We start from the raw sequence: 11,859 nt of genomic DNA on the forward strand, positions 1-11,859 counted from the left end.
ACTGCCATATGATTCAACAATCTCATTTTTGGATATTTATCAAGAAGAAATGAAAATAAGATCTCAAAAAGGTATGAGTACTCTAATGCTCAGTAATAGCTAAAATTGGAAAAAACCTAAATGTCTATCAATGTATGAATAGATAAAGAAAATGAAGCATATGCATATATATATACATATATACACACACACAATGGAATATTGTTCAGCCTTTAAAAAGAAGGAAATCCTGAAAAATATGACAACATGGATAAACCTGAAGGACATTAGCCTAAGTTAAATAAATTAATCATATTAGGATAAATACTGTGTGATTCCTCTTATATATATTAGGTAAATAAAACAATCATACTCATAGAATCAAAGAACAGAATGGTGGTTGCCAGGGGCTGGAAGAAGGAAGGCAATGTGAGGTGCTAATCAACGGGCATAAAATCTTAACTATGCAAGGTAGATAAGTTCTAGGGATCTGCTGTAAAACATTGTGCTTATAGAAAATAGTACTGTATTACACACTTAAAAATTTAAGAGGAAAGATGTCATGTTAAGTGTTCTTACCACAATAAAATACAATTTTTTAAAAAAAGTAGAAAACAGTCTTTCTATATACTATTAAAAACTATTGGAAATTGAAATGTTCAAAAATTACCATTTGCAACAGCATAAGAGTATGAAAAGTTGTGTCTGACTCTGTTGTAGCCCCATGGACTGTAACCCGCCAGGCTCTTCTGTCCATGGGATAGCCCAGGCAAGAATATTGGAGTGGGTTTCTATTTCCTTCTTCAGGGGATCTTCCTGACCCAGAACTCCAATCTGCATCTCCTGCATTGGTATGTGGGTCTTGACCACTGAGCCACCTAGGAAACCTAAAAATATGAAATATTTAGGCACAAATCTGATAAAAGATGTGAAAAACCTGTGCATAGGCAACTATAAAATATTGCTAAGAGGAATTAAGGATGATCTAAATAGAGACACATACCTTGCTCATGAGTTGAAAGATATACTAGTGTTTTGATACTGAGAAGCCCACACACTGCAACTAGAGTAACCCCCGCTTGCCACAATGAGAGAAAAGCCCATGCAGCAAAGCCTGTGCATCAGTGAAGACCCAGCACAACCAAAAATAAATTAAAGAAAAAAAAAACAGATGGACAAATCAAATCTTATTTTCTTTTCAAAGATTATTTATTACTTTTGGCTGCACTGGGTCTTTGCTGTGGCCCATGGGCTCTTTTTTGATGTGTGCAGGCTTTCTCTAGTTGTGATTAACCAGAGGTGACTCCCTAGTTGTGGTATGCAGCTTCTCATTACCGTGGCTTCTCTTGTTGTGAAGCATGTCTCTAGGGAGCACAAACTTCAGCAGTCGTGACGCATGTGCTCAGCGTTGCAGAGTACAGGCTCAGTAGTTGTGGCTCACGGGTTTAGTTGCCCCACAGTACGTGGGATCTTAGTTCCCAGACCAGGAATCAAACCTGTGTCCTCTGCTTTGGCAGGTGGATTCTTAACCACTGGACCACCATGAAAGTCCTAAAAATCAAATTTTAAAACACATACTCTTCAAAAGACACTACTAATAGAATGAAAATTCAATACGCAGACTGGAAGAAAATCTCAGCAAAGCATATACTGACTAAGATCTGGCATCCAAAACTGGGAGATTGGGATTCACAAATACATTACAGGACAGCTAAAATTAAAGACTGACCATACCAAAGTCTGGCAAGAATACGGAGAAATTAGAACTCTTGTACTCTGTTGATGGGAGTGAACAATGGTACAATCACTTTGGAAAATAGTTTGACAGTTTCATGAAAAGTTAAACATATGCCTACCATGTGACTCAGCCATTCTATTTCTATATATTTACCCAAGAGAAAAAGAAATATACATCCATACAATTTTCATAGCAGCTTTATTTGTAATAGGCAAAACCTGTGTGTTGCCTAGAATTCTAATATCTTTCCAAGATTCCTGGCCCCTGGTATACATGCACCTACCTTCACCCAGGTATTTTAAAAGGAATAATCTAGGTACTACTTTGAAAAGATTGTACAGATTTATTAAGGCCCCAGATTAGCTGAATTTAAGATAGGAAGATGATCTGAGTGGGTCTGACTTAATCACTTGAGCCCTGGGTCTAGAGGTCAGACTGGTAAAGTCTTGAGCCCTTTAAATCTGTGTCTAGAGGTCAGCCTGGTAAAGTCAGGGATTTGAAGCATGAAGGGGATTCATGTATAAAAAGTTCCCTGCTCCTGGTCAGAAGGTGGAGGTAGCCATGTGGCAAAGAATGAAGAAACCCTATAGCAGCTAAGAGCAGTCCCTAACTGAAATCAGCAAGAAAAAGGGGGCCTTGGTTCTACAACTAAGAAGAAGCTAAATTTAGTCAACAACCAAAATGAGCTTGGATGTGGATTTTTTCCCCAGTGCCACCAGAAAGAAATGGAGCCTGGCTGACACCTTGATTTCAGCCTTATAATACGGTAAGCAGATCAATCTGGCCACGGTGTGCCTGGACTTACACCCTACATAACTAAAAACTAATAAATGGGTGTTGTTATATGCAGCTTAGATTGTAGCAACTTGTTATGCAGTGATAGAAAACTACTACAAACCAGAAACAACTCAAGCGACCATCAACAGATTGCAATATATTCATATAATGTAAACCTCTCATCGATAAAGAGAAATAAACTATTGATACATACAACATGACTACATTTTAAAATTCTGCTGAAAGCCAAAAAAAAAAAAAAAGCTGCATACTGTATGATCTTATTTTCATAAAACTCTAAAAAATGCAAACTAGTCTACAGTGACAGAAAGAAGATGAGTGATTGCTTGGAGACAGGGGACAGGGAAGGATGGGAAGAAGGTTTACATAGAAGACTTCCCTGGTGGTACAGTGGATAAAAATCCACCTGCCAATGCAGGGGACACAGGTTCAATTCCTGGTCCAGGAAGATTCCACATCCTGCAAGGCACCTAAGCCTGTGCGTCACAACTACTGAGCCCGTGCTCTAGAGCCCACTTGCTGCAGCTACTGAGCCTGTGTGCCATGACTACTGAAGCCCACATGCCCTGGAACCTGTACTCTGGCAGCAAAATACCTCAGTGAGAAGCCTGCACACCACAATGAAGAGTAGCTCCCACTTGCCACAATTTTAAGTTTTACAGCCAGCTCATTCTGAAGGCTTTATCTGGACATGATATTAAAAATCAGATGGGCAGAAATTATAAACAAGTCTTTGATGATTGTGGAGAGAGAAATGGCAACCCACTTCACTATTTTTGCCGGAGAATCCCATGGACAGAGGAGCCTGGCAGGCTACAGTCCATGAGGGCCACAAAACGGTCAGACATGACTTAGCCACTGAACAACTTTAATGACTGAGGCCAAACTATAACAATTTTTTCAGAAAAAAAGTCCAGGCCCAAATAATCTATTCCATGATCAATAACAAGAAAATAGTAGTAAACAAACAAAAAACACAAATAAAAACACACAAATCTGTCACCATTGCAGATACACCTGGGACTCATCTGTTTTTGAAGATGGGCAAATCCTAGAGAGAAAGGTACCAGACTTCAAAGCAGAAATTCTGAGCTAAATTCTGATTCAGCCTCATGGTACCAACCTCAGCAGTGGAGTAGGGGAGAAGGATGGAAAGATTATATTAGCTAATAAAACGAAAAACATATTTTCTGACTTACTTCACTTAGGATGATATTCTCTAGGTCCATCCATGGTACTGTAAATGGCAATATTCTTTTTTATGTTGATCAGTACACATATATGTACTAACATATATATAGCACATATATATGTATTACTGTATATACTTATATCACTTCTTAAACCAATTATCTGTTGATGCACACTTAGGTTGTTTCCATGTTTTGGCTATTTTATATAGTGCTGCTATGAACACTGGGATGCATGAATCTTTTTGAACTAGAGTTTTAATCTTTTCAGGATATATGCCCAGGAGTGAGACCAATGGATCTTCTTTTAGTTTTTAAGGAAACTCCATACTATCTTCTATAGTGGTTGTACCAATTTACATTCCCATCAACAGTCATGATTCCCTTTTCTCCATACCCTCTCCAGCTTTTATCATTTGCAGACGTTTTGATGATACCATTCTGACAGATGGAAGGTGATGCCTCATTGTGGTTTTGATTTTCATCTCTCTCTGGAGGGCTGCAGTCCATGGGGTCGCTGAGGGTCAGACACGACTGAGCGATTTCACTTTCACTTTTCACTTTCATGCATTGGAGGGAAGTGGCAACCCACTCCAGTGTTCTTGCCTGGAGAATCCCAGGGATGGGGGAGCCTGGTAGGCTGCTGTCTATGGGGTCGCACAGAGTCGGACACGACTGAAGTAACTTAGCAGCAGCAGCAGAGCATCTTTTCATGTGCCTGTTGGCCACTGGTATGTCTTCTTTGGAGAGAAGTCTATTTAGGTCTTCTGCCTGTATTTTACTTGGGTTATTGAATTGAATGAGCTGTTTGCTATTTTGGGTATTAACCCCCTGTTTACCATATCATTTGCAAATATCTTTTCCCATTCTGTAGGTTGTTTTTGATTTGTTGTTTCCTTTGCCAAATTGCCAAATTTCTTTTCCAAAGATTGCTTCCTTTTAAATTTTATTAGGTCCCATTTGCTTATTTTTTTTAATTTATTTTGCCTTGGGATACTGACATAAGAAAATATTGCTATGATTTGTGTCAGAGAATGTATTGCCTATGTTCTCTTCTAGTTTTATGATGTCATGTACTGTATTTAAGTCCTTAGGTCACTCTGACTTTATTTTTGCATATAGTGTAAGGGAGTATTTGAACTTAGTGCTGATTTACACGTGGTTGTCTAGCTTGCCCAATACCACTGAACAGACTTTCTTTTCACCATTGTATAGTCTTGCCTCCTTTGTCACAGACTGACTGTAAGTGTGTGACTTCATTTTTGGGCTCTCTATTCTGTTCCATTAAGCTAAATGTATGTTTTTGGGCCACTACCACACTGTTTTCAGTCTGCAGCTTTGTAGTATTAAGTGTGAAAGTGTTATGCCTCCAGCTTAGTTCTTTTTCCTCAGGATTGCTTCGGCAATTCTGGGTCTTTTGTGGTTCCATGTAAATTTTAGGAATATTTGTTCTGGTTCTGGGAAAAAATGTCATAGGTATTTTGATAGAGATCACATTAAATCTGTAGATAGGTTTGGGAAGTATGGTCATTTTAACAATACAATCAATGAGCATGGCTATCTTTCCATTTCTTTGAATAACCTTCAGTTTCCCTTATCATTGTTTGATAGTTTTTAGTATGTAGGTCTTTCACCACCTTGACAAAGTTTCTTCCTAGGTTTTTTTAATTTAAAATGGAATTGGTTCTTTGCTTTCTTTGTCTGGTATTTCATTGTTAGTGTAAAGATATGCCACAATTTCTGTATATTATTATTGTAACCTGCTACCTTGATGAATTCATTTATTGGTTGTAAAGGTTCTTGTGGGGAGACTTCAGGGTTCTCTCTATAGAGTACCATCTCATCTGCAAACAGTGACAGTGCTACCTCTTACCTTCCAATTTGGATACCTTTTCTTTCTTTTTCTTGTCTGATTTCTGTGCCTAGGACTTCTAATACTATGTTGAATAGAAGTGGCAAGAGGGTACCATTGAAAGAGTGGCATTTCTGTCTTGTTTCTGCCTTTAAAGGAAAGGTTTTCAGTTTTGAGTATTACGTTGGCTGTGCGGTTGGCATAAATGACTTTTATTATGTTGAGGTATATTCACTCTATACCTCTTCTGTAAGAGTTTTTGTCATGAACGAATGTTGAATTTTGTCAAATGTTTCTTCTTTTCCTATTGAGATGATCATGTGGGTTTTGTCTTTCCTTTTGTTAGTGTGGTGCATCATACTGATTAATTTGTGTATGTTGAACCATCCTTGAGACCCTGGATTGAATCCAACTTGATCATGGTGTATGATCCTTTTTGTGTATTGTTGGATTTGGTTTGCTAACATTTTTGCTGAGAAATTTTGCATCTATATTCATCAAAAATACTAGATTGTAACTTTCTTTTTTGTAGTGTCTTTGTCTAGTTTTGGTACCAGGGTGATGGTGGCTTCATAGAGTGAATTTGGGAGTGTTCCCTCCTCTTGAACTTTTTGGAATAATTTGAGAAGGTCAGGTATAAATACTTTGTATGTTTGGTAGAATTCCCCAGTGAAGCCATCTAGTTCTGGACTTTGTTTTCAAGGAATTTTTTTAAATTACAGATTTTGTTTCACAACTAGTGCTTATTGACTCAATTTTGGCAGGGTTTATGTTTCCAGAAACTTGTCCATTTCTTATAGCCTATACAATCTGTCGATACATAACTGTTCATAGTATTCTTTTATGTATTTCTTCGGTATTGGTTGCTAATTTTCCTCTTACATTTCTTATTTTGTTCATTTGGATATTCTTTCTTTTTTTGTTGGACAGCCTGGCTAAAGGTTCTTTTAGAATTCAATATCAAGAAACAGTCTTTTTAGACCAACTGATAATGCGTTCAACTGTCAAGACCTAAGAAGTATATACCCAGTTATCCTTTGCCCTGAATACAAGAAAGTTTAGACTAAAATTCAAGCTTGATTATGGGAATTTTGCTAACTAAAATTTCTAAATTAGGACTTTTCTATTTCTCCTTTCAATTTTTAACTTTATATCTTAATCAGTTCTATTATATGACTTTCATTGACAACTACCTTAAATTTTCTGAAATTAAAAAAGTCATACATTTCTTAAATTCATTAGAACTTTGTTAGTGCTTCAAAAAGCATCCCATACTGTTGACTTTTGTGCCCCTGGACACTTAAAAATTGTTCCTTAAATTTTGCTTACAGCTTAGTACCCAATAGTGATAGAACTGTGAATGGCTCATATTACAATTTGAAGAATTCCCACACAATAAGAATGGAGTTTATTAATTCCATAATTATTTGCTGAGTACCCACCATGTGCCAGACACATTCTGAAGCCAATGATACTGTGATGAAAAAGATGAGGGTCCTGGGACTCATATTTTAGTAAGAGAAGACAAAGAATAAACACATAAGCAAATAAGACACTTTTAGAGAGTAATAAAGATCTTAAAGAAATCACCAAAGAATGAGTAGGAAATTGGAAAGGATATCTCAAGATAATGTGTATTTTGGTACTATCATCCATAAAAATATCTGAATTGTCCATTTAAAAGGGATACTACCTATATTTTTCATCAGTTCAATTACTGGGGGCACTTTTTTAAACAAACAATGCTAGGGAGTTTGTTTAAGGATTTAGAAGCAGAAAATGTTGAACATTATTAGAGCATCAAAATAACATAAGCAGTTATGTTATTTAAGTTCATTATACAAACAACAGAGAAGTCTGTTGACTTTTACTAAAGGTAGCCTTCTATTGGGCTTCCCTGGTGGCTCAGATGGTAAAGAATCTGCCTGCAATGCAGGACACCCAGGTTTAATCCCTGGGTTGGGAAGAGCCTTCTATTTTTATTTCTTAAATTTTCTCTGCATTTTCTTAGGTCCTTTTCACTGTAACCTTTCTTCCAAAAGATAAGCAGATCATAAGTCAAAAGATAAACATATGTCACTGGCTAGGATAAGCACTTTAATCTCCTTGACTTGAATTAGATAGATATGATATCATTGAACCCATTGTTTTCTCTTCTTCATGCAATTGCAGCATCCTCTGGTGGAGATTAATTTATTTGATAATGTTTGAGATAAGCTTTTTACAGATTTTAAGAAATAGCTTTTATGGAATTTAGCACAGGAATAAAATATTTGGTGCTTCATTATCTTCATTAAGTTATCAACCTTGAAAAGTATTATGTTAGTGCTTATTGTCAAACTTAAACATACACCTGAGAGATATGCAATTATACAAGTACAAACAATAAGGACACTACTACAAATAAATGCTAATACATTATTCTGGAAAGTATTCAAATGAATTTTGATGGGAAAACAACTTTCTCATGTGATTTAAATTCTCTAATTGTGTCTATCTTTTTATATACTTTTACTTCCATCACATGTACATTTATTATGTATTCAGAAAAACTAAAAAGCACAACTGAAAAAGGTAAAATAAGCTATTTAATATAATTTTATCCAATGTGACAAAAAAAGTATTTGTTTCTAACAAGTGATACAAACTTGATGAAATATAACAGCATAATTTATAAAACAAATAGCAAAGATTCTTAGTTTTTATAGGATATTTTACAATCCAATCTCATAAATAGATAATGCTAATCTATAAAAGAACATATAAGCAAAACTTGGAGATTAGTGCTTTTTCATTTCTGAATTCTATTTCCTTCTAGTTATAGGTGTCATTGCTTTCTAAGGAGAACCTGTAATAAGGGGAAGGGTCTCAAGAGAACAAAGTCACCACAGTGGGATTAATTGGAAACCCACCCAAAAGCCCTGAGATTCCAGTACCAGCGATAGTGATAGAATGCCAGGAGAGTGAAGTACGTGTGGCTGACACATCATATATGCTTATTATAACAAATAACTGAAGAGAAGATGAACTTAAGTCAGAAATTAATGGATGTATAAGCTAAGAGTAAGTACAAAGGAAGAGGGACCCAAATGCTTACAAATTAAGAACAGAACTCCAAATTCTAACCAGAGGAGCAATCACAGCTGCTGTCTGGGCACAGACAGCAAAACCACAGTATAAGACAAGTTCTGAGCCAGACTAGAGAGTCACAGGGGCATTCTTTTTTTATTTTTTAATTGAAGTACCATTGACATACAATATTATAATAGTTTCAGGTTTGTGATACAGTGATTCAACATTTATACAGCATGAAATTATCACCATAATAAATCTAGTAACCATTTGTCATCATACAAAGTTACTGCAGCATTATTGACTATATTCCCTATGCTGTATATTACATCTCTATGACTCACTTATTTTATAACTACTAGTTTGTACCTGCCAATCCCCTTCACCTATTTCACCCAACCACCTCCCCCCAATCCTTTCTGGAGACCTCCAAATGTTCCCTGTATTTATAACTCTGTTTTTGTCTTATTTCAGCTTGTTCATTTACATTCTTTTCCAGATTCCACATATAAGTGAGATCATATGGTATTTATCATCTAGAGCCAGACATTCCTGGAATGTGAAATCAAGTGGGCCTTAGGAAGCATCACTACGAACAAAGCTAGTGGAGGTGATGGAATTCCAGTTGAGCTATTTCAAATCCTAAAAGATGACGCTGTGAAAGTGCTACACTCAATATGCCAGCAAATTTGGAAAACTCAGCAGTGGCCACAGGACTGGAAAAGGTCAGTTTTCATTCCAATTCCAAAGAAAGGCAAGGACAAAGAATGCTCAAACTACCACACAATTATACTCATCTCACACACTAGCAAAGTAATGCTTAAAATTCTCCAACTCAGGCTTCAGCAGTACATGAACTGAGAACTTTTAGATGTTCAAGCTGGATTTAGAAAAGGCAGAGGAACCAGAGATCAAATTGCCAACATCTGTTGGATCACTAAAAAAGCAAGAGAGTTCCAGGAAAACATCTTCTGTTTTATTGACTATGCCAAAGCCTTTGATTGTGTGGATCACAACAAACTGTGGAAAATCCTGAAAGAGAGGGACATACCAGACCATCTTACCTGCCTCCTGAGAATTCTGCATGTAGGTCATGAAGCAACAGTTAGAACTGGACATGGAACAACAGAATGGTTCCAAGTTGGGAAAGGAGTACATTAAGACTGTATATCATCACCCTGCTTATTTAACTTCCATGCAGAGTACATCATGAGAAATGGTGGGCTGGATGAAGCACAAGCTGGAATCAAAATTGCTGGGAGAAATGTCAATAACCTCAGATATGCAGATGTCATTGCTTTCCAAGGCAATGTTTTTGCTTTTCTTATAGCAGAAAGCAAAGAAGAACTAAAGAGCCTCTTAATGAAAGTGAAAGAGGAGAGTGAAAAAGTTGGCTTAAAACTCAACATTCAGAATAGATGGGGAAACAATGGAACCAGTGACAGACTTTATTTTCTTGGTCTCCTAAACCACTGCATATGGTGACTGCAGCCATGAAATTAAAAGACGCTTGCTCCTTGGAATAAAAAACTATGACCAACCTAGACAGCATATTAAAAAGCAGAGACATTACTTTTGCCAACAAAGATCTATCTAGTCAAAGCTATGGTTTTTCCGGTAGTCATGTATGGATGTGAGAGTTGGACTATAAAGAAAGCTGAGCACTGAAGAATTGATGCTTTTGAACTGTGGTGTTGGAGAAGACTATTGAGATACCCTTGGACTGCAAGATCAAACCAGTCAATCCTAAAGGAAACCAGTCCTGAATATTCACTGGAAGGACTGATGCTGAAGTTGAAACTCCAACATTTTGGCCACCTGATGCGAGGAACTGACCCATTTGAAAAGACCCTGATGCTAGGAAAAATTGAAGGAGGGAGGAGAAGGGGTGACAGAGGATGAGATGGCTAGATGGCATCACCAACTCAATGGACATGAGTTTGAGTAAACTCCAGGAGTTGGTGATAGACAGGGAGGCCTGGAGTGCTGCAGTCTAAGGGGTTGCAAAGAGTCGGACATTACTGAGAGACTGATCTGAACTGATATGGTATTTGCCTTTCTATATGACCTATACACTTAGCATAATACCCTCTACATCTATCCATGTTATTACAAATGGCAAGATTTCATTCTTTATGGGTGAATAATACAAACCCACACCTCTTGAGTTGCTTGCACTGGCAGGTGGATTCTTAACCACTAGCACCACTTGGGGCTTTCCAGGTGGTACAGTGGTAGGTTTGATCCCTGGGTCAGGAAGATCTCATGCAGTAGGAAATAGCAACCCGCTCCAGTATTCTTGCCTGGAAAATGCCTTGGACAGAGAAGCCTGGCAGGCTACAGTCCATGGGGTCGCAGAGAGTCAGACACAACTGAACAGCATGCATGGCATGTATATATACAAACATATGTACATACAGATATACCACATCTTATCCATGCATTTAATAATGGGCGCTTAGGCTGCTTCCATATTTGGCTATTATAAATAATGCTGAAATGAATTATAGGGGTACATATATCTTTTCAAATTAGCTATTCATTTTCTTAACCAGAGCATTCTTATGGTACTTTTGAGATGGTTAGTAATGCTAAGCATCTTTTCATTTACCTGTTGGCCATCCATGTGTCTTCTTTGGAAAAATGTCTGTTCAGATTCTCTGCCTATTTTTAACTTGGGTTTTTTTTTTTTATGTTGAGTTTATGAGTTCTTTGTATATTTTGGATTATTACCTCCCTTAACAGATACATTATTTGCAAATATAATCTCCCATTCAATAGGTGGACTTTTCATTTTGTTGATAGTTTCCTTTGCTGTATCTATACACACACACACACACACACACACATACATATCTACATGTATGTGTGTATATATGTGTGTGAAAGCTTTTTAGTTCAATGTAGTCTCACTTGTTTATTTTTGTTTTCATTTCTCTTTTGAGGGGATATATTCAAAAAAATTACTAAGACTGATGTCAAAAAGCTTGCTGCCAGAACTTCCCTGGTGGCTCCGTGGATAAGAATCTACCTGCCAATAAAAGGGACACAGGTTTGATCCCTGGTCCAGGAAGATTCCACATGCCGTGGAACAACTAAGCCTGCGAGCCACAACTACTGAGCTCGTGTGCCACAGCTACTGAAGCCTGCATGCCTAGATCCTGTGCTCTACAACAAGAGAAGCCACCGCAATGAGAAGGCTTCACACTACAATGAGGAGTAGCCCCCTA

Source organism: Bos taurus, chromosome 3 (genome assembly GCF_002263795.3).
Source record: "Bos taurus isolate L1 Dominette 01449 registration number 42190680 breed Hereford chromosome 3, ARS-UCD2.0, whole genome shotgun sequence".
NCBI lineage: Eukaryota > Metazoa > Chordata > Mammalia > Artiodactyla > Bovidae > Bos > Bos taurus.